Here is a 24,614-nt window from a genome sequence, read left to right as displayed (position 1 = left end):
AAATCCAGTTGCAGCAGTTTCACTCTTATCAAGTCTAGATATTGTTGTTTTGTGTTCTGAAATGCTCATGCCTTCATTTGTTTGCAGTTATGATGAGGTAACTGTTGATAGAACTCTAGTTTACTGAAGAAATTCCTTCTTAATGTATAGGCCATGATCAAGAGTTGTTAATCTTTGTTTATAAAAGCAGCATGATTTCACCATATCAAAACATTTGATAAATACTATTTTAATTTCCATTGTGTATTTGAGATAATGTACTTGAAATAAGTCAAAAAAAGATTTAAGTTATAGGTGAGCTGAGACTATCAGAGACAAATTGCTCAGTCAACATTTATTCAGAACCTTTTCCTTACCGTGAATGATCAATAAGAAAAAACGTATTAACTCTCTACCCATTAGGGCAGAATTAATAAAAAATATTTCAGATAATTATCTAAATTGCCAATAGCTCAAAAGCATGAAAATTGCTCAGACTGATTATAAATAAAAATTTATTTAGCCATCTTCTAACATTTTGATTTTTTTTTCAGCTAAGTCTTTTGCCATTTCATTAGCCAGGCAATGTAGTATTCATCAAGGAAATTATAATGCAAAACACACAGAGATTCTACTGGCCTGAACACATTACCAGGGGAAATATTAAAGGCAAGATGATCTCCTTTATAGTTCGTCTTTTGTCCTATGTATTTATTTTCCTTTTTATGTCATCTTGTTTCAGAAAAATCTCTCATTCAAATAGAAAGCTTTATATCTAAAAAAAAGATATGAGGTTTGTAATAGTTTGCTTAAGATTTAACTTAAATTCCTTTCATCCTGTAAACCCTTCTTGACCCTTCATTACTTTTAAGCTTGAAACTCTTAGTTTTCTTACTCAAAAATACATTATTAATATCAATGAATTGCCAGACAATTTTGATAAGATCATTATAATGCTAGGGCATTTGTTTCATTGATGCACATTTGTTAGCATCTTCTGTTATGTGCAGATAATTATAACCCATATTATTTCCTCAGATATATGTTATTGTCTAGTTATCACAAAATAGAAATGTTAGTTGAGCATAAAAAATATAATCCATATTATTTTCTCAGATATGTGTTATTGTCGAGTTATCACAAAATAAAAATGTTAGCTGAGCATAAAAAATATCAGGATGAAGAGGATTATGTTGTCAGCCCCCCTTTACCTTCCACTTCCCAACTCAGCTGCAGGGATGATCAATGCTGCTATGGATTTAACACATCCAGGAACATGGGCCTTACATTTTGTCTTATCAGAGTGGTGAAAACCAAAATCTAGAACTTTCTGGGAAAGGAGCAATGTCATTTACTTTTAGTCTTTATTCTGACTCTTTTCTGCCTACTCACCGATGAAGCCAAAAGTAATAAGTGCCACCCAAGCATTTGGGGCAAAAACACTAGAAGCAAATTATAATCTTTTCCCTTGCCTTGTTTATTGCACATAAATTTCCTCAGGAACTTTTCTATGTGACAGCTGGATGATGGGTAAACAATAATCAATATTTTGAGTCCAATGCCTCAAAAATTCATGTTGGTCGATACAGAATATTATCAAGAATATAAAATCCTTAATTCATAAATCAATTATAATGATTGATTGATGAACTGATCATCAATCAGTTCACACTGAAACTCAAAGGTGTCAATTTAGGTAAAAACATTTCTACATTAAATGCATGAATTACTAAGTAATTTAAGCTTATGCTAAATGCAAATTATCCAGAAAACATGTATTTTGCACAGCAGATTTATTAAAATGAAGTAAGGAAGGGTAATTCCTTATTCCTTATATTTATAGGACCTTATGATTTTTCAGTATATTCTGGCATTGCGAATCTTATTTAATCCTCAAAAAGTATTATGAGGCTGGCAATAGAGTAATAGTATCTAAATTTTACAGATAAAAAAAAAACTGAAGCTAAAAGATTAACCAAAGACACCTAGCAAATCCCTGAAAGGACTATTATTTCAAATCAGTTAGTATTTATTGAGGGCTTACTACATATAAGGTTTTGTGTGAACCACTGAGACTAAAGCAGGGAACCAAATAGACGAAAATCCTTGCTCTGATAGAGCTTAAATTATAGGAGTAAAAGACAGAAAATTAATAATATAATATCTGTGTTAGCTCAGTCTGCTATAACAAATTACCATAGACTGTCTGGCATAGAGAACTAACATTTATTTCTCACAATTATCAAGGTTATAAGTTCAAGATTATGGTACCAGCCAATTAGCTTACTGATGAGGACCCACTTCCCCAATTGTAGTCAGCTTCTTGCTGTCTCTTCAGATGGCCAAGAGAGGAAATCCTAGCTTTTCTAAGAATATTAATTCTATTGATAACATGAGGACTGCACCTTCATGACCTAATCTAATTACATCTCTCAAACCTAATTACATACCTCAAACTGCACTAATATCCTTGAGGATTAGGATCTCAACATATGAATTTTGGGGAAACAAAAACATGCAGTATAATATACTATAACATACTGTTAATAATATTTATACTGTGAATAATATGCTGTTTATATTAGTAAGCTCCCTATCCAATCCCCTTCATTCCTCATATAAAACAAGAGTCAAGATTCAATCATTTTAGTTCTTCACAGGAATAATAGCTGTCCATATCGGCTATATCTCAGTAAGTAACAGTATCAGATCTAAATCTTCTTTCCCAATATTTCAAGATGAGAGATAAGAACATTTTTATCTTGCCCTCATCTAAGAGATCTTATTCTCAAACTTTTTATCTTACATGTCTCACTTCATATTAATTTTTTAGAAATTATTTTTGATTCATACCAAACTTTAAAGATTGTGATAATAAATAAATGCTCAGTCTGAATAGCCTCTCAAGTCTACCTCCTCTTTATGATAAATATTATTGAAAAATTGAGAGAGAAACTGAGAAGTCTCTCTTGAAATGCAATTTAAACTTTATCGAAAAAATTGATTCCTTAGATAATATTTTATTATATGATTAATTTGTATAGAATAAGCCCAAATCATTTAGAATAGGGAGTGCTATAGTTTGAATATGTCCCACAAAGTTCATGGTTTGAAAACTTGATTCCTAATGTATAAGTGCTAAGAGATGGGACCTTTAAGAGGTGATTAGACCATGAAGGCTCTGATCTTATTAATGGATAAACACCATTATTGTGGGAGTGGGTTTGTTATAATAAGAGTGGGTTCCTCAAATAATAATGAGTTTGGATTATTTCTCTTTCTGTCACCCTCTCTTGTCCTTCTGCCTTTTGCCATGGGATGATGCTACAGGAAGTCTTGCAAGATGATGGCCTTTTTACCTTGGTCATTCCAGTCTCCAGAACTGTGAGAAAATAAATTTCTTCTCATTACAAATTACCCAGTCTCTGGTATTCTGTTACAGCAATAAAAAATAGGCTAAGAGAGGAAGCAACAATGATGGTTAAGTTTGGTGAATATTTTTCCTTTTTTATTTTATGTGTATGTCTGTGAGTGTGTGTGCATGTGTTTCAAAATTTTTGTGTTTGGGTTTATGAACTTGGTATCTGCTCTTTTAAAAGAATCTGTTATATAATAACTATCTCTTAATGATAATGTGATAATTTTATTTACTAGTGACTCTAAATTAAAGCCCTCATTATCTTCACTTGTGATGGAAATAAAAATGTAACATGAAATGTCAAATCTATGATGAAAACTTTCAAATATATGGCCAACTAACACAGAAACTTTCAAATATAGTCAACTTTCAGTTTCAATCTTCACAAAAGATACTGTGTGTAATTGGCATACTGCTATTCACACTCCTATGCATTCTTTGTCTATTAAAAAAACCTGTATTAAAAATCCAAACCTTTGTTGCAGTGTATTTTTTTCTTCTAGGAAAGAAAGAGGTGTTCAAACTAAGATCTCATTCACATGACAATCTAAAGAAAACATGCAGTTATTAGTTCCACGGTAGTCTTTCAAACTTCTATGTTTGCAAAATGCTTTTCCAGAATTTGAGCATTACCTTCTTTCCTAACATACATTCTATCAAAGATAATTTCTTTAATTTATAGTAACAGGATAATGTTATCCTGAATTTGCTATTCATTAGAATATTGCATAATAGAAATGAAACATGATAATCAGAGTTCTAAATTACAGTTAGAATCACATTCTATCCTATTTTCTTTGAAGAGACATATGCATGCTTTCTATCTACCTATTGATTTCATTCTCTCCAAGAAGACATAAAAGAAGATGGGGTTATTATGTTTCACCTCTTTTAGCTGTCATGCTGGCTTCTCTTGCAATGAGAGAAATTTGGGTGATTGTGCCTTACTACAATTAGATGAATAAATAAGCATCTTTACTATCCTAAGATTCCTCATGAAACTTTAAAATAAAAACTGTAGTATACTCCTTACTGTACTATTCAACAGAGACCTTATCAACATCTAATTAAGTAAAAAATATAACCAAAACAAACAATGCACCCGTACTTCTGAAAGTCAAGCATTTGTTACAGTGAACACTATCCAGTGAATGCAATCTCTGTATAAACTAAGGTTTTATAGTTGGTTATATGTTGTTCGGTTATTCATAAACAAGATGGAGACATCTCTCTCTCACTTAAAAGTTCTATCTCATGTAGTAGGTATGTTTCTTCTATCCTGTGGGTTTCTCCCTTTGTGAAATGTCTTCCTGTTATGCATGATCTGAAGAGTTGCTAGTATAATAACCCTGCAGTCTAACCAGCATAGAAGAGAAGAGGTCACAGGAGAAAGTTCACCCTCTGTTTAGGGCCCTGACCCAGAAGTTGCTTATGTCAGATTCTTTCACATTCCATTGGCTGAAACAGCCCTTTTTGGTCATAGCTACATAGAAGAAAGATCTGAAAAGGTCATAATTTCCTCTTCTTCTTCTTCTTCTTCTGTCTTTTCTCTCTATTTCTGTCTTTTCTCTCTTTTACTGGGCTGAAAAAATTTAGAGTGTTTACTACAACAAAATAGAATGGAAAACAAATATTGGGAGATAATGAAACAATCACTACTGCAGTCTTATTAAAAACGTATTAGCTATTCTGTTCTGAAAAGCTGTGTATATTGAATTTCCAGTAAATTTTCAATTAACTAAAATAAATGGATGCCAAAGGAAAGTATAAATATAAATGAAGACGCAAATATTTTCCAGTATATATATTTAAGAGTAATCACCAGCATCTTATTTTCTGAAAATTGCTGTCCAGTTATTTAGATGATTTGATATTTGAAGTGTTCATTTTATTGGATTCTTTTCTAAGAAGTCCATTCTTATCCCAAGATAATAAACTTATTATTTAATTCTATTTCTTCTTTGTTTGATATTTGTCATAAATCCATCTATAATTTTATTGTATAAATTATGTACCTGACCTTATGTTTTCTTCAGATAGTGAGTAGCTTCTCCAAAGTCTTCTATAGATTTATGGTTGAATCTCTGTCACATACATTTAATTATCTTTTCTATAATTCACTAAATACTTTTTTCATTAAGTACTTATTAAGCACTGTTACATGTGTTAAGCATACAACAACGGTTAAAATATCTGTTTTAACAGCACAAGCACTTTAGTGAGGTAAACTTTAAAAAATATGAGATACTTAAAAGTAAAGTACAGTAATAATAAAATGGTTCAAGTATTTCTGTACTCAATACTTTTACCAATTAGCTTACTTGCCTTTTCTCATGTATATAATCATTGCTATACTTTTGTGGGGAAAAATGCATAATAAATAGGTCATTTACTTCCTTTTTATTTTTCTTCTTATATTTTTCTTTGGTATTTCTTGATAGTTTTTCTTTTGCATAAGGTATTCATTTTCATAAAATATAAAAATAAATATTTAAAACTAAGATCTGAGATATACTAAATTTTGGCTTAGTGGGAAAAATGTCATATTTTTAAAAGTTAAGTTTTTCTATTTATAAGCATGACATATCTTCTTATTTATCCAGATCACTGAAAATTGACAATTAATAGTTTAGAAACTTTACACAAAAGGTCTCACATATTTTTATTAAGTTAGTTGCTATCTAAAATTATTTCTACATTTTCTAGTCATTACTTTGATGTGCCAAGACTATTTTATTTTTTGGAGATGATCTTATATCTGACAAACTTTATGAAGACTCTTATTAGTTCCAATGATTTCTTCACTCAAATGGAATATTCTAAGAAAGTAGGTAACATATTGTGTTAGTCAATCATTTAGGTAATGATTTTTCTTTGAGATTTAACAGTACAAATGAGAGAAGATACAATGATTGTATTTTTTGTTGTGTCTCATGTTCAATTATGGCTATTCAGAATTTTCTAGTATTTCTCCTATCAGTTTTGATAACTATGGTTTCAATTTTTTGTCTATTTTATTGGGTTTGTTAAATGTGTAGGCAGAAATATTACCTTTCTATTATTCCTTTGATGGCTATTGGATCTTTACAAATGTCTTCGATTATTTTCTTAGTTTTGGTAATTTGTCTTTTCTCCCTTTTTATTTTGATTAGTCAGGCTAAAGGTACAAAAATTTTATTATTCTTTTTAATGAAACCAGTTTCGTTTTATTGATTTTTTTCTGTTGACTGTCCACTTTCTATTTAATTCATTTCTGCTCTTATTGTTGTTGTTGTTTTTGTTTTGGTTTGGTTTGGTTTGTTTTTTTGAGACAGAGTTTTGCTCTCATTGCCTAGGCTGGAGTGCAGTGGCATGATCTTGGCTTACTGCAATCTCCACCTCCCAAGTTCAAGTTATTCTCCTGCCTCGGCCTCCCAAGTAGCTGGGATTACAGGTGCCTGCCACTATGCCCAGCTATTTTTTTTTTTTTTTTTTTGTATTTTTAGAGACAAGGTTTCACCATGTTGGCAAGGCTGGTCTTGAACTCCTGACCTCAGATCATCTGCCCACCTCAGTCTCCCAAAGTGCTAGGATTACAGGTGTGAGACACTGTTGCCTGACATCTTGTTTTTAATACTTTATTTGTTTTACTCAGTTTGAGAATAAATTGCTCTTGCTTTTCTAAGTTTTTATCGTGGAGGCTTATATTACCAATTTTATCCTTTTTTCTTATTTTCTAAGTTAAACATCTCAAAGTTATAAGTATCCTTTAGCCACACCCCAGAGATTTTTATAAACAGATGGTCCTCAGATTACAATTGTTCTGCTTCCAATTTTCCAACCTTCCAATGGCAAGAAAACTATATGCATTCAATAAGTACTATACTTCAATTACCCATACAATCATTTGGTTTTTCACTTTCACTATAGTATTCAGTAAATTACATGACATTTTGTTCATTTATTATGAAATAGGCTTTGTGTTAAATGATTTTGTCCAACTGTGTGCTAATGTATATATTTTAAGGATGTTTGATGTAGGCCAGACTAAGCTGTGATGTTCACTGGGTTATGTACATTAAATGCATTTCAACTTGGGTATCTTCAACTTGTAATGGGTTTAATCAAGGTATAACCATGGCAACAAAAGACAGTATTGCTGAATTGGTGAAATTCATTCAAACAATTACAGAGAAGTGGTAAGGGTGAAATCTGGACATAAGAGAGAAAAGGAGGCGTGATAGTGCCATTCACGAAAATGACAACTATTTCTAGGAATTTTGCTCTAATGGGGAAGAGATTTGGCTCTGAATTTCAAATGGACTTGATGAGAAATAGGCTGTTAGGTTTTCTTAAGTAGCGAAAAACATAAGTATTTTGAATATTTATGGTAATGTTTCTGTTGGGAGCAAAAACTTGCTGGTGTAAGAAAAAATCGTAATTGTTGGTGATATGTCTTCAGTTAGTGAAGAAGGAATTTGATCTAATGTATGAGTGGCATAATTTGGGGGAGGTTTAAAAGCCCACACTTTAACTTTTGTCTTTAATTTGAATTCCACATGTTGGTTGGGGTGGCATCCCAAGACAAGGATTTTCAATTGCTACAATCTCTCCCTGTTTGATTTCATCCAGGGTATTCTTGGCCCTTGGGGAATTTTCTGTTACTACTCATTCCCAAGAGACACTTTTTATATTGTATCACCTTTGTTTAAATAAGCTATCAGTATATATATGATAAGATGATTGGTTAAGAGATTAGGCTGATCCATTTGACTGGATATAACTGTTGTTCACTGCCCCGAGTCCAAGCAGGGTCCTGGCAGGACCTTGCATGAAGTTTACAGTGTGATGAGGGTAGATTGTTTTATTTTTTGTTTTTATCTGACTTGAACCAGAAATAGGATAATAATCGTTTATGCGAGGCAATGTAGAAAAAAATAAAATGGGCACATTAAGGAATTTCTCCTCATGCCAACCATTAGACTGCTAATCAGCCTCTCTTTAGGATAGCTGCGACTTAAGTCATTAGCAATTTATCAGTTTTCATGCTTATTATTTGGATTCCCCAACCTTCCTAGATCTTTTGAAGCACTTTTTGATGCTGTTACGAAGAGGTCAGCGGAGCTTGTGTTGTTACATCACAAATATTTTAGTAATCAGAGAGAAATCTTTACATTCTTAGACATAGTTATATTTTCCTTATCAGATATAAAAAAACAAGAAAAATGTTGTAATTTAATTTGAAGTTATAATAAATAATTTTTGATATTCAATAATTTTACCCCATTTCTTCGGGTATTCCTAAGCAGTTATATTTTCCTTATTAAATATTTAAAAAAGCAAAATCTTATTGCAATTTATTTTGAATTTATAAAAACAAATAATTCTTGATATGTAATAACTTTACCCCATTTATTTCATTCAGGGTGACACAAGTGCTGTTCAGAGGCAAATACAGCCATAAACCTGTGAGAAGTATACAGCCACACAGACAACAATTTGGACATGCATTATAGTGAACAACCTTAATGAAAATACTTTTTGGAGTGTTACAAATTCATTTCCTTTTCCTGTAAAAATTCTTTGTTAAATTAATAGTGCCTCTGAGGGATCCAACTCTCAAATTATTTTCATGGAACTTGAGCTCAGCTGAATGATGAAGAATTGATTATTGCACATAACTGTTCAAACTAGACTTCTCATGCTTTCATTTGGGTTTACTATGAAACCAAACCAAAAATAAGTTATGACACAATGTGCCGAAATTAAGGAAAATATGATGAGAGCAGCTCTACAATTCCTCCATAGAGAGGCACAGAAACAATTACAGTGTAGCCGTCACAGCAATACAATATTCTGCATTCCCTCTCTTACACTATGTTAGCCATTATTGGAGGTGTTCCTCCACCATGGTAACTGTTACCATGGAGACCACCAGCATTACTGATGGAGCCTCCACCTGCCAAGCACCATTTCTCCATTTTGGACCCTCTTAGAAGCTCACTTCTGAGGGAGAAGAAATTGCCTGGTCATCATTATAAACTCTTTTAGGGAACTTTAAAGAGAATAGGACTAGGTTATCCTGGAACCTAAGTCCTCAATTCATAGGACATAGTAATTATTATTATTTTTTTAAAGGTGGAGTTTCACCATGTTGGTCAGGCTGGTCTTGAACTCCCGACCTCAGGTGATCCGCCCGCCTTGGTTATTTTACATTGGTTTGTTATCAGGATAATTTTTGTTGTGTTTTTTCAAATACATATGTCCATGTTTCTGGTAAGACTGAGTAAATCTCAGCTTCTTGGTGTCAGTTTAAGAATTGCTTTTTTAAAATTTACCTTGTAAATCTGTATATTGGTCTGTAGTACCTAAGTGAAATATACCAAATGACCTTGGTTACATTGAAAACTTTCAAGAATACTGCTTCTTAAACTATCCCTTGTGAGGTTATCAGTTTTCCCCATTCACCACAAACTAAAACTTTTGTAAAATACAGTGAAAAAATGACCAGGAAAATGAAACAAATAAAAAGGCATAAAAAATACAAACCACATTTTATTGTAATATTAAGTAGATATGCGATTACTCTGACAAATTGTTCTAAAGTTTTAAAAAGTTACTTTCAATTACTGCACTATCTCCATTTAGGCTCTTAATCATCAGTTTACAGATGAAAACTGTTTTGAGTAGTCGTAAAGTGTAAGTTTTCTCATCCATCAAGTGGATAAAACACTACCTATACCTCCTTATTCAAAGAGTCAAGAGAGAAAATAAATTAGAGAGAAATGCAAAACCATTAATTTTAAAATAAAGGTAAAAATTTATCTTTACATTTATTTAGTGGTTAGCATAATACCATGTAATAAGACCAACACTGTTTTGAAAAATAAACTAAAACAAAATGTTCAGAGTGTACTGGTGCGTCTTGTTTGTCTGTGTAAATAATTTTCAGTTGTTTTTTTTTTTCTCTCAAAGTGTCAGATGTCACACTGGAATTCTGCCATCAACATGTGACACTCAGCCAGCTAGCAGTGACAATCCAAGATGTTAACCACAAAGCCGACCTGACTAGCATAAAAATGTTGGCTTAACAGTATACTTTCTAAGAAGAAAGAACAGAATTATCTAAAAATTGCTCTGTTATATCCTCTACAGTACAGTGAATGCAAGGCAGGGAAATATAATTTTTAAGTCATCCTTTCCTAAAGGATGAAAAGAAATTTATTTTCACATAAGAGGAAAAGAGAGCTGTTATTAATGGAAGACTAATACTGAAAAATGTTGAAGGCATGTTTTGTTCTGGATGGAAATTTATTTGAGAAACATTTTCAAATGAAACAAACTTTCAGAAGGCTGAAACAGGCCGGGCATGGTGGCTCACAACTGTAATCTTAGCACTTTGGGAGTCTGAGATGGGTGGATTACTTGAGGTCAGGAGAGGAGACCACACCGGCCAACATGCTGAAAACTCGCCTCTACTAAAAATACAAAAATTACCTAGGTGTGGTGGTGCACACTTATAATCCCAGCTACTTGGGAGGCTGAGGCATGAGAATGACTTGAACCTGGGAGGTGGAGGTTGCAGTGAGCTGAGATCATACCTCTGCACTTTAGCCGGGGCTACAGAGTGAGACTCCATCTGAAGGAAAAAAAAAAAAGAAAAAAAGGAAGGAAGGAAGAAGGAAGGAAGGAAGGAAGGAAGGCAGGAAAGAAGGGAGAAATGAAGGAAGGAGAAATATAGGTTGTGGTTTAACTTTTTTGTTTTTTAGACAAGATCTTGATTTGTCACCCAGGCTGGAGTGCAGTAGCACAATCAGAGTTCACTGCAGCCTTGAACTCCTAGGCTCAAGTGATCCTGCCTCACCCTCCTGAGTAGCTGAGACTACAGTTGTATGCCACCATGCTGGGCTTAATTTTTGATATTCAAGTATTCTAAAATAAAAAATGGAGATAATTTTTAATTAATTTAATTTTTGCATTTGAAAAAATTATCTAGAGATTCAAAAGATTTCCTTTTTAGCTTAAAATTTAGATAGTTTACAGCACCTGAAGTTGCATTAAATCAGAATTATAAATTGCTATATAACTCTTTTGATGTAAAACTTAAGAATTTTTTCCTAAATTCAATAAATTAAATTTTAGAAATTTTGGTGAAAATAATGAGGCATAAATAAATAATCCAAAATTCTTTTTATTTTTAATTTTTAAATTTTAGATTCAAGAAATACATGTATTTGTTTGCAATATGGGTATATTACATACTGGTGGGTTTGGCCTTTTAGTATACCCATTACCCAGATAGCGAAATTGTACCCAATATGTAATTTTCAATGCTCGCTCCTCTCCCACCCTTTTGGAGTCCCCAGTATCTATTTTCAAGTTCATGTTAATCTCTACACATTGTCTTGCTCCAACTTATAGCCCCCACTTATAAGATGAAAACATGTACTACCTGGTTTTCTATTTTTGAGTTAGTTTACTTAGATTAATGGTCTCCAGCTCTATCCACATTGCTGCAAAGGACATAATTTTATTCTTTTGATGGTTGTGTAATATTCCATCCCATGTGTGTGCACACACATATATGCATATATACACATTGTATATGTGTGTGTGTGTGTATACATATATCACTTGTGATATCACACATGATATCTATAGATAGGACATTTTCTTTTTCTAGTTACAGTTGATGGACACTTAGGTTCATACCATGACTTTGCTATTGTGAATAGTAGTGTGATGAACATATGAGTACAGGTGTCCTTTTGATAAAATGATGTCTTTGAGTAATTAATTTTTCTTCAAGTAAAAAGAGAAGTCATATCAAAAGGACACCTGAGATTTCTGAGTTGAATGGCAGATCTCTTTTTAGTTCTTTGAGGAATCACTATACTATTTTCCATAAAAGTTGAACTAATTTATATTCCCACCAGTGTATGAGTGTTGCCTTTGCTCTGCCTCCATGCCAACATCTACTATTAATTTACTTTTTAGTAATAGCCATTCTGACTGGTGTAAGATGATACCTCATTGGGCTTTTCATTTGTATTTCTCTGATGATTAGTGATGTTGAGCATTTTTTTTAGTATGTTTATTGGCTGCTGTTTGTATTTCCTCTTTTGAAAAATGTCTATTTAGGTACTTTGCACTGTTTTTAATGGGGTTGTTTATTTTTTTTTCTTGTTGAGTTCTTTTACTTCCTTATAGATTCTGAATATTAGTCCTTTGTCAGAGGCCTAATTTACAAATATTTTCTCCCATTCTGTAGGTTGTTTATTCTGTTTATTATTTCTTTTACTGTGCAGAAGCTTTTTGTTTAACTCCTATTTGTCTAGTTTTGTTTTTGTTGCATTTGGTTTTAGGGGTTTAGGAATCATAAATTCCTTGCCTAAGCCAATGTCCAGAAGAATGTTTCCTAGGTTTTCTTGTAGGATTTTTATCATTTCAGGTCTTACACATTAAGTTGTTAATGCATCTTGAGTTAATTTTTGTACATAGTGAGAAACAGGGATCTGGTTTTATTCTTTTGCATATGGCTACCTGATTTTTCAGTCCCATTTATTGAAAAGGGTGTCCTTGCCCCATTGTTTATTTTTGTCAACTTTATTGCAGATCAGTCGGTTACAGGTAAATGGAAATGAACAAAATTATTTTTAATCTGATGAAACACCTAACATTTCTCATCAAGAATGAATGCTAAAATGTCAAAAATCAATATATGCATGTTAATGAAGTAAAAGTGTTCAGAGAGAAAGTTATATTCCTTTTATTAATATGGCTAAAAACCAGTCTCATATATAATACGATGTGCATAAGAAAATGGAGAGGAAAGATCTGAAGATAATGAGAGTAACAGCAAATATGGAAGGAGAATACAGTGGAAGTTGTTGTGCAAAAGACCACCAGGATGGCTATGCAGTAGGAAAGAACTTTATTGACGATACAGGTTTGCAAGCCTGGAAGAAAATGTTTCCACTGTGGACCATAGGTGTTGTCTCTTTGAAGAATGGAAACATAAGTTGGGTTTTATGTCTCATAGAGCCTGTATCATGCATTTTCAGTAGGTCTGAGGGAAAAGTTATACGTATTTATGAGAGGAGCAGCATGTATGCATAATGGATAAACATGTATGTAACATACATCTCGTTTTCACTTTAGGATTGATTTAGCATTAAAATGAGGCGGAATATGACTCTTTACATCAAAAGATGAAGTATAAAATACAGTGATGGTTTGTGTGCAGCCTCTATAAACTGGCTGAAACTGGCTTAAGCCCCACAGTTACTTATCAGGGAAGAATGTTTGTGGGGCCAGTTTTCTGTCAAAACAGAGTTTTAGTGTTCTGCATTGTAAATCACAGTTAGGATAATTTGTCTGATATCTCCTATTGTTAGAAAGTTTAGTGAGAATTTAGAAATTTGCCATGTCTGTGAGGTCCTAAACCCTTAACCCATAGGTAACTTTGTTTTAACCTTAGAGTCTATCTCAGTTTATAAAGGTCTCCCATGTCACAAGAAAATAATACTACACACTGTTTTTTTGTTTTGTTTTGTTTTGTTTTGTTTGGCTAGAGGCCAAATATTTGTCTCTCTCCAAAATTTACATGTTGATATAGTAACACTTTAATGTGACAGTGTCAGAAGATAAGACCCTTGGGAGATAATTAGGTCATAAAAATACAATCTTTTATGAAAGAAAATAGTGCCCTTGTAAAGGAAACCGAAGAGCGCTCCCCTGTTCCTTGCCTTCTGCCATGTGAGAATAGGGATAGAAGACAGATGTCTATGAACCAGGAAGTTGGCCCTTACCAGAATCTGACCACAATGGCATCCTGATCTTAAACTTCCAGCCTCCAAAATTGTGAGAAACAAATTTCTGTTGTTATAACCCACAGTTACGGTACTGTTTCCGGGTTTTGGGGTTCAGGGGAGCCCTCAGTTCCCCGGAGAGGATGTTTCCCCAGGTTCTTGGTCTATTCACTCCCCCAAGAATGGGATAGGAGACCACGGCACAGTGCACAGTAAATGCCGGACTCAAAAGTGTTTGTAGAAAATGATTTATTTAAATAGTGAAAGAAACAGGAGAAGGAGAGAGAAAGAAACAGCTGACTCTTGCTCTAAGTGAGAGAATCCAGACAGATGGAATCTGGGAGAGGAAAGCAGCTTCCACACTGAGTGGAAGGGAATAGAGAGAGATGGAGTTTAGGAGGGGAAGACAGGCTTCCACGAGAGAGTGTGGAAGGGGACTCCAGAGGGAAAATCCAAGAGAGAGAAAGATGGCTTCCATGAAGGAGTGTTAGTGAAAGGGGACCCAAACATGGAGTCCAAAGGGGTGTGGATGAAGGGGACTTTTAACCTGGGAGGAACCCCCACCTTCTCTAATACCCCTGGCCAATGAAAGGAGTTCCTTAGAACTTCCACTGGAGTGACTGACTTTTGACCCTTTCCTGTGTCAATGGAAATTTAAACAAAGACAGTTAAATCTCCCAGATGGAGAGAGATGGGAGGGAGGTATGGCACTGAGAAGTTCTTGCCCTTAAAACTACGCCCCCTTGTCCATCAGGAAAGAGAACACATTCCCTCAGGACTTTGCTATAGCAACACAAATTGGCTAAGATAATATTTAAACTTCTGGTTATGGTCTACTTTTAGCAAACAAAACTCAAAAGCAATTTTCTAAAAACATGATTTTTAGTTTAACATTGTTCCTGTTCCTTCTGATTTACCATTAATAGTTTGATTGGCTGTTAATTCCTTTAATTTATACTTCAAAAGCTAAAATAAGTTTAGCAGCAAATAATTTTTGCATAAATAAAGTGGTACTTACTGAAAGGTTGCTTTCCGTAAGACTTGATATCAGCTCTTTCATTCTCAATATGAGATACTGCCACACTGGATAATGAAGAGAAAGGAGCTTTGAAATTCATTATTTCACACTATCAAAAATTGCATACAACTTCTACATTAGCCCATAAGTAATGCATCTGAGAAGGTCTTTGTGTATTGGAGAGTTGAATGCTAGTCTTTTTACTACCTGATATTAGTAGCTAAATTTTATTTTTCCAAGTAGAATTTTGTGGACATTTATATTCACTGATAGAGGTATGTCAAGTTGCTGACCTTCTAAAATTGTAAGACAGGCCTTAATAAAATATTTTTAAAATATTGTTTAGTTAGACAAATTAAATTAATTTCAAATATTGGAACTTTTAAATAAATTATAGGTATTATATATTGCTATTTACATATAATAAACTATTTTCATACACTATTATTTTATGTATCATACCAATTTTAAGCATTCCTCTTCAAATGAAACCAATAGACTTTTGAAAGCATTAAGAATATATCATGAAGTTGAAATACATGTGTCAACATTATAGGAAATGTAGTTTTAGGCACTTCAACATTTGGCAGAATACAAAACAGAAACAAGGCATAATGGAATAAGATTCTTTAGAATATCTTACTAATCTGAGTTAAATTCATTAAAGAAGATGCCCCTGGGTCTAATATCTCAGTGTAACAACACTTGAAAGATTCTTTAATTCAGAATGTATGAAACTAGAGGATATTTAAAAGAAAATAACTAAATCATTGTTTTGCAATTTTTATTATGTTATTTTAAATACAGAATGTACTTAAAATAAACACATCTAATCTTTAAAAGATGTAAAGTATATTTCTAAGACTTCTCTGTATCTTCCATACTTAGAAAAATATAACTGTGACTGAGCAGTTTATTTTCTAATTTTTTTGTTTGTTTAGAAGCTGCTTGCTTTTCTTACATTCTGCACAACTGTCAAGCAAAGTAATGTTTTTAGGTTATTTTATTATCAAGATCCACATCCTAGATTTCTGTTGCCCCATGCGTGTCAAAGTTTAGCCTTTTTTTTTTTTTTTTTTTTTGAGACATAGTCTTGCTCTGTTGCCCAGTCTGGTGAGATCTTGGCTCACTGCAACCTCTACCTCTCAGCTTCAAGTGATTCTCCTGCCTCAGCCTCTTGATTAGTTGGGATTACAGGCACCCATCACCATGCCCGGATACTTTTTGCATTTTTAGTAGGGACAGGGTTTTGTCATTTTGGTCAGGCTGGTCTCAAACTCCTGGCTTCAGGTGATCTGCCCGCCTTGGCCTCCCAAAGTGCTGTGAATGCAGGCATGAGCCACCGCACCCGGCCTGGTTTAGCATATTTTTGATCATTTGTATTAACAGAGAAACTTTGATTTTGGCAATGAACCTGATAAAATGCCAAACATTATTTATTCATTGATGAAGAATGACTTTTCCTTCATTCATATTGCTGTTTACCTGTCGCTAATCTCAGTTGTACAATTATATATACATGGTGATTTATTTCATAACATTGAGTGTATTTTCTTCTATCTCTTTTTGAAAGAAGAATAGCTTCCTGATTGGGGAAGATAATTTTAAAAAAATTTTTTTAGCAGAAATACAAGATTCAGAAACACTGTACGTCACAACATTAAGCATTCTTCATTAAAAAATTAGAAATTTATTTTGGATGTTGTAGTTTATAATTGTTAATCGTCAGCCATTTCATACTCAAATTTCTGTTTGCTACATGTATTAGGTCATTTTTGAATTGCTATAAAGAAATAGCTGAGGCTGGGGAATTTATTTAAAACAGAGGTTTAATTGGTTTACGGTTCTGACAGGAAGCATTGTGCTAGCATCTGCTTGGCTTCTGATAAGGCCTCAGGGAGACTCTGCTCATCACAGAAGGCAAAAAGGAGCAGGCATGTCACATAGTGAGAGAGAAAGAGACAGAAGGGGAGGTACTAGGCTCCTTTGTAAAAACCAAATCTCACATAAACTAATTACCGTTGGGAGGGCACCAAGCCATTAATGAGGGTTGAGCTCCTATGACCCAAACACCTCCCACCAGGTCCCACTTCCAACATTGGAGATTACATTTCATCATGAACTTTGGAGAGGACAAACATCCAAACTATATTATTTAGCTCCATCTCCCTAAATCTCATGTTCTTCTCACATTGCAAAGTACAATCATGCCTTCCCAACAGCCCCTGCAAGTGTTAACTCATCCTAACATTGCTCAAAAGTACTTGAGAGAGCAGGAGCATCTCAATCTTAGACAAGCCCCTCATTCTAATGTTCATCTTGATAAAGAAAAAAAAAAAAAAAAACACCTAAATCCAAAGGGCATTAGCCTAATGGCTAAGGTCAGCATGACCATCAACCACAGATAACGTCTCCAACCAGAAACATTCCAAACTCCTTCCAAACTGGAGACATGCTAGCCCTGAGATAAACCCCCCTCCAGCTAGGAAGATGGTAACCCCAAGATAATCCCACTTCAAGCCCTGCTCAAGACCAGAAAGATGTCTGCCCCAAGATAACCTCCCCTGCTCCCAGAGAGATTCCAACCCTGCCATAAATTTCTTCACACACACATAAACATTCCATGCTTCTGATAAGCTCCCTCACCCAAAAACCAATATATACACTTAGTCTGTAAGAGAAAGTGCTCCTTTCTGAAATTGGTCAGAAGCACCTCTCAGGTTTTTATCTGAAGAAAACCTGTCTTTCATTGCAAGCTATGTTTCGTGTTTCTTTTCTATTTCTTTAACTTTTACGAAACCAAGTTCAAAGTCTCATCTGATATTTAAGTCAAATTCCTTCTGTCTATGAGCATATAAAATAAAAAACAAATTATTTACTTCCAAAATGCAATAGGGATACAAGCATTGGGTAAACATTTCCATTCCAAAAGGGGATATTGGCCAGATGGAAGGGGCAATAGGCCCCACACAAATCTGAAGCCCAGCAGGGCAGACATTAAATTTTAAAGTTCCACAATAATCTCCTTTGACTCTAAGTCCCACATCTAGGGCACAGTGGTGTGAAGGGTGGGCCTCACGGCCCTTGGGCAGCTCTGCCTCGAAGGCTTTGCATGGCACAGCACCCCAGCTGTTCTTGTGGGTTGGAGTTGAGTGCCTATGATTTTTTCCAGGCTTAGGGCAGGCTGAGAGTGGCTCTACCCTTCTTGGGTCTGGAGTGTAGAGACTCTCTTCTTACAGCTTCACTAGCAGTGTCCTGATGGGGACTCTCTGTGGGGGCTCCAAACCCTCATTTTTCCTAGGAACTACCCTGGAAAAATTTCTCTGTGAGAACTGAGGGACTGTGTTAACTTCTCTTCCCAGGTCCACAAGGGGTGTGGTTTCAAGGCAAGAACTTCCCAGTGCCATGCCACCATCCACCTCCCCGTCAGGGAACCTAGAGTTCTTTGTGTAACTTTCCCTTGGTAGGCTAGGTAAAATTCCAGGTGAGCTTCCTTTGTTCAGAAAGCCCGCCAAAGGCCCTGGAAGGAGGGGCTCTGTTGTGGGCCCAACGAACCAATCTGGAATCAAAGTCAAAGACCAGTCACTCCAAAGGAAATTTGGAACAACTCCTCTCATTGGAAAAAAACATGAATGGGGCAGGAATAACTTCAAAGTTAAAACTCCACTGCACCTTACCTGCTGCGATTTCCCTCTCTGGGATCCTCTTCCACAACAGCGTGGGAGCTTTCTCTCTACTTCTCTCTCTCTTTCTGCCTAATAAATTGCTCTCTGCAAAACTCTTTGGGTCAGATATTTACTTGACCGGTAAGCTTACACAGCTGCCAGGACCTCTTCTCCATTCCTGCGGCCGGGAAGCCCAAGAACCCGTGACACATCCGGAAAAGAATTGGACTAGGAAGCACCCAGACTTTTTCAAACTTCCTCTGAAATGTAGGGAGAAGCTGCCAAGACTTCTTCACTTTTTCATTCTACACACCTTCAGGCTTAACACCGCATGAAAACTGCCAAGGCTTGGCTCTCCAAAGCAGCAGCCTGGCCTGTGCCTGAGGCCCTTTGAGCCATGGCTCCAGTTGGACCATCTGGAATGTCAGGATCAGTTCGCTGAGGATAAGCAGGCAGTGGTGCCCTGAGCCTCGGCCTTGAAACCATTCTTTCTTCCAAGGCTTGTGAGTCTGTGATGGGAGGGGCTGCATCAATGATCTCTGATAAAACACCTGAAATGCCTTTAGGTTTTTCTCCATTGTCTTAAATGTTGACAGCTGCTCCCTTGCAGTCATGCTAATTTCTCTAGCAAGTGGTTGCTCCACAGCCTGCTTTTATTTCTCTCCTGAAAACTTTTTCTTCTTCTGCCACAGAGCTCTGCTGCAAAATTTCTCAAACATTTAAGCTCTATTTCTCCTTTAAATGTAAGTTCCAACTTTAAGTCATTTCTTTACTGTCATATCTGATTGTGGCCTATTAAAAGTAGCCAGCTAACATCTTGAATACTTTGCTGCTAAGAAATTTCTTTATCCATATACCTGAGGTCATCAATCTTAGGTTCAAACTTCCACAGATTCCCTAGGGAACAAATAGAAAGCAGCCAAGTTCTTTGCAAGGGAAAAATGAAGGTGACCTTTACTCCAGTTCCCAATAACTTCCTTATTTCCATCTGAGACCTCATCAGTCTAGTGTTCACTGTCCGTATTTCTGTCAGCATTTTGGCCACAACCATGTATTTATTCCGTAAGAACGCTCTTTAATCCTTCCGTTTTCTTCTGTTCCCTCAAAATTCTTCCAACTTCTGCCTGTTACCCAGTTCCAAAGCCACATCTACACCTTTAGGTACCTGTGTAGCAACACTGAACTTCCTGGTAGCAATTTTCTGTATTAGGATACTTTATTGCTATGAGGAAATATTTGAGGCTTGGTAATTTATAAAGAAAGAAGGTTTAATTGGCTTGTGGTTCTACAGCCTGTAGAGGAAAAATGGTGTCTGCATCTGCTCCACTTGTGATGAGTCCTCAGGGAGTTTTACTTATGGCAGAAAGAAGCAGGCCTGTCAAATGGCAAGACAGGAGCAAGAGAGGCAAGGGAAGTGCAAGGATTCTTTTTAAACATCCAGATCTGGCATGAACTCAATACTGTGGGAAAGACAACAATGCATTCATGAGGGCATCTACCCCAGTGACCCAAACACCTCACATCAGGCACTGGGGATTACATTTCAACATGAGATTTGGTAGAGACATATATCCAAGCTGTATCAGTACAAAATGATGAAAATCAGGAAGTAGAAACATTTATTTAAATGCATTTTTAGTTATTGAAAAATGTATTACATATCAATCATATTGCTAAGTATTTAACTTAGATTAGTATACCTCCTGTTTTATTTAGGTTGGCATATTAATTTCCCTATTATCAAGGAATTATGAGGTTCAAGGATTTATTATTAAGAGGTCATAAAATAAACGTATTTGTTTTCTTTTGCTGCTGTAATCAATTTTCACACTTTGTCACTTAAAACAACATGCATTTATTTTCTTACAGTTCCGTAGGTAAGAAGTAGGATTGCAGGGAGACTTGCTGGACTGTCTGCTTAGAACCTCACAAAATTGTGTTTCCTTCTGAAATCCCTGCGCCAAATCTGCTTTATTTCTATTGTTGGCCAAATTCAGTTCCATGTGCAATTGTGTAACTGAGGTTCCATTTCCTTGATAACTGCCAGCTAGGAGCCTTTCTTAGAATCTTGACATTTTTGGCTCAACCCATTTTAAAATCAGTAATGATTGGTTTACTCCTCGTTCCAAATCTCTTTGACTTTTCTTTCTTTTTTTACTTTATTGTACTTTTAGATTCTGGGGCACGTATGTAGATTATGCAAGATTGTTGCATAGGTACATTCATGGCAAGGTGATTTGTTGCCACTATCCCCCCACCACCTATACCTGACATTTCTCCCCATGTTATCCCTCCTTTCCACTATCCTTCCCTTAGCCCCCCACCCCACAATGGACCCCAGTGTGTGATGCTCCCCTCTTTGTGTCCAAGTGTTCTCATTGTTTCTTTCTTCTCATCTCTCTGACTGCAGCCAAGAAAGTTACCTGCTTTTGAGAACTCATGGGAGTAGTTTGGGCCGGCATGAATGATGGATAATCCAGGATAATCTTCCTATTTTAAAGCCTATAAATCTAATTATATTTTCCAAGACTCCAGAGATTAACATGTAGATGTTTTTTTCTGGAGTCATTCTGGCTACCAGAATTAGTACCTAACCTAGCTGGAATTTTATCTTGCTTTCCAAAAAGTACTGGCCTCACAATAAAGGGAATATTTTCTGAAATTTTAGGAGCAATCTAGTTTTGCTTAGTATCATGAAGAAATTAATTCTTCACCTTAAATTTCTGGAACTAAGCAGAACAGCAATGTTGCAAAATGGCCTTGGGCTAACTATATCCACCTTTCTTTCTCCTTGGCTCACTTTTGTATTTCAAGTAAATTATCCTGGCACTGAGAAAGTGCAAGAAGCCAACTGGACAAATATGAAGGAGGGAAAAAAGATAAAAACGGAAACAGAGATCAAATTTTATCATTTTTCCCAACCTTGGATTTACAATTTTGTGTGTGTGTGTGTGTATATATATATTTATATTTATATATATATATATTTATATATATATATTCTTTTTAGCTTACAAGCATTATTTTCCCACTATGGATAAAGATAATTCACAATAAAGATAGTTATGGCTTGGTTTCATAGTCCTAATTGTTATACTTAAATTCAGTAAAGTAGGGTTGGGTTTCAAGTTCCATTATCCCAGAATGGATGTAATAAAGCAGTAGCCCCAATGTGGAAATTCATTTCATTTAAGTGCTATGCCTTACCACCTGTAGCTAAGATGAGGGATAGATTTTTCTGCTGAACTTCAAATCAGGGATACTTATTTTCTTTCCTTGATTCATCTCCTTTTTTTCTGAGACATGGTCATAGAAAGAATCGCTTAATTATTATTTTATCAAAAAGCATATTAGGCCCAATATTCAACAGATTAATAATTAGAAAATGTGGTATGGTTTGAATTTGTGTCCCCACCCAAATCTCATGTTAAATTGCCCCAGTGTTGGAGGAGGAGCCTGGTGGGAGGTGATTGGATCACGCGAGTAAATTTCCCCCTTGCTGTCCACGTTACAGTGAGTGAATGCTTATGAGATTCGGTTGTTTAAAAGTGTGTAGAACCTCCCTCTTGTCTCTCTCCCTCCTGCTTCAGCCATGTAAGTCCCACCTCCTTCCTCTTTTCCTTCTGCCATGATTGTAAGGTTTCTGATGCGTTCCAGCAATGCTTCCTGTCAGCCTATGGAACTCTTAGCCAATTAAACCTCTTTTCTTTATAAATTACTCAGCCTCAGGGAGTTCTTTATAGCAATACGAGGACAAACTAACACAATATGCTTTAGTGGAATCTTTTTAATCAATAGAAAAACGTATTTTGTTTATTATATATTTAAAAGAAAAACATGTACACTAATCCCTAATTACTAATATAGCTATTGTTTACGTTTTACACATAGGAAATATGATAACAATGTTTGACAGAGACAAATTTCAATTTAGCAGAGTTACTTATTTATGCTTAAACTTTTAAATTTAGATGAACTTTAAAACTATTTAAGATACAAAATGTGGCCAGGTGCGGTGGCTTACGCCTGTAATCCCAGCACTTTGGGAGGCCGAGGCGGGTGGATCACGAGGTCAAGAGATCGAGAGCATGCTGGTCAACATGGTGAAACCCCATCTCTACTAAAAATACAAAAAATTAGCTGGGCATGGTGGTGCGTGCCTGTAATCCCAGCTACTCAGGAGGCTGAGGCAGGAGAATTGCCTGAACTCAGGAGGCGGAGGTTGCGGTGGGCTGAGATCGTGCCATTGCACTCCAGCCTGGGTAACAAGAGCGAAACTCCGTCTCAAAAAAAAAAGATACAAAATGCAGCTTTCAATCTATAATATAATCTCAAAGCCAGCACTAAAACATACATTATTGCATACAGAAATTAATTAGAGATAAAATATGCTTTTAAAAAGTTGTATTGTTAATTGACAAAAAATTGTACATATTTATGGTGTAAAATGTGATGTTTCAATACATGTATACATTTTGTAACTACCAAAGCAAGATAATTAGCATATTCATCACCTTAAACATTTGAGACAAAATAATTTTTTTTGAAAACCATATTGTGAAATTTCTGCCCCAAATCTAGCTATATCGCTTTTGGAACATATGAATAACCTTAGTAATTCAACAAAAATAAAGTATAAAAGAGATCTAAATTACTTTCAAATTCATGTATATATAGCAAAAATGTAGAAAATACATACTATTCAGTTAGCATAAAAGAGCTAGAGTATACTGATGACAGACAAAATGGATTTTAAAATATGAAATGCTAATTTCCAAAGAGAAAATTCTTAATGGTAAATGAATATATAGTGAAAGATGATATAACATTTATAAATGCATGTGCAACTAATTACAGAGTATCAAAATTCTTGAAGTAAACCTCACAGAGTAGAAAAAAGAATTATAAATAATTATAAACCATATTTCAATAGTTTTATTTCATAACTAAAGAACAAGAAGATAATATATTTCTAAGAGCATAAAAGATTAAAACATTTATAACTAAACTGACCTAATTAACATTTATAAAATATTCTATCTAACAACTTCAGGATACATATTTGTCCAAGTGATAATGCTTCATTAACAAATATAAACCACATGCTGTCATCAAATAAGTTCTATTAAATTTGAAAGATTTGGAATACAAATTAATAACAGGAAGAAATTTAGGAAATCCACAGATATATGGAAGTCAAAACATTTATAAATCAACCATAGGTAAAAAAAGAAGAAATTAGAAAATATGTTGAATTAAGTAAGTAAAGACAATTTGGAAACTTAGAGCAATTGTTTCTATTATGAATAACAGTAACTTGAAGTCAGTGCTGTAGGCTTCATCATGAAAATTTGAAGAAAGAGGAACAAATTAAGCCCTAAGATAAGCAGATAGAAGAAAGGAAATAATAAAGATCATGTTAGAAACTGATAAAAAAGAAAAAGAAGCAACTGATAAGACAAACACATACCACTGAAATTCAAAATGGTTATTTAAAAAACATCAATAAATTAAATAAAAGTTTCACTGAATTTTATCAGTTATTTTACTGATATCAGAATAAAAGCAAGGACCTCAGCACAGAGCTGATGGCCATTAATTGGTAAATAAATATGATAAAAAGCTTTTATGTTAATTAACATTGCAACAACTGCTTCAAGAAGAGAGAGAAGACATAAATAGTCCTATACGAATTAAATCAATTTAATTATTCAACAGAAAATCAACCCACAAAGTAAAATCTA

The 24,614-nt window shown here is 34.7% G+C and overlaps 1 long non-coding RNA gene across 1 annotated transcript in view; it reads right to left on the bottom strand.

Annotated features, from left to right (window-relative positions):
• Positions 1–15,211: 15,211 nt before the first annotated feature.
• LOC141581540 (uncharacterized) overlaps positions 15,212–24,614 on the bottom strand; it is a 185,965-nt gene continuing 176,562 nt past the window's right edge. The window contains exon 4 of the long non-coding RNA XR_012514238.1: positions 15,212–15,270. This is a non-coding gene — a long non-coding RNA (uncharacterized LOC141581540). The remainder of the gene's footprint in view (positions 15,271–24,614) is intronic.

Source organism: Saimiri boliviensis, chromosome 16 (assembly GCF_048565385.1).
Source record: "Saimiri boliviensis isolate mSaiBol1 chromosome 16, mSaiBol1.pri, whole genome shotgun sequence".
NCBI lineage: Eukaryota > Metazoa > Chordata > Mammalia > Primates > Cebidae > Saimiri > Saimiri boliviensis.
Note: the sequence above shows the minus strand (reverse complement) of the source record. Positions and strands in the feature narration are given on the sequence as shown.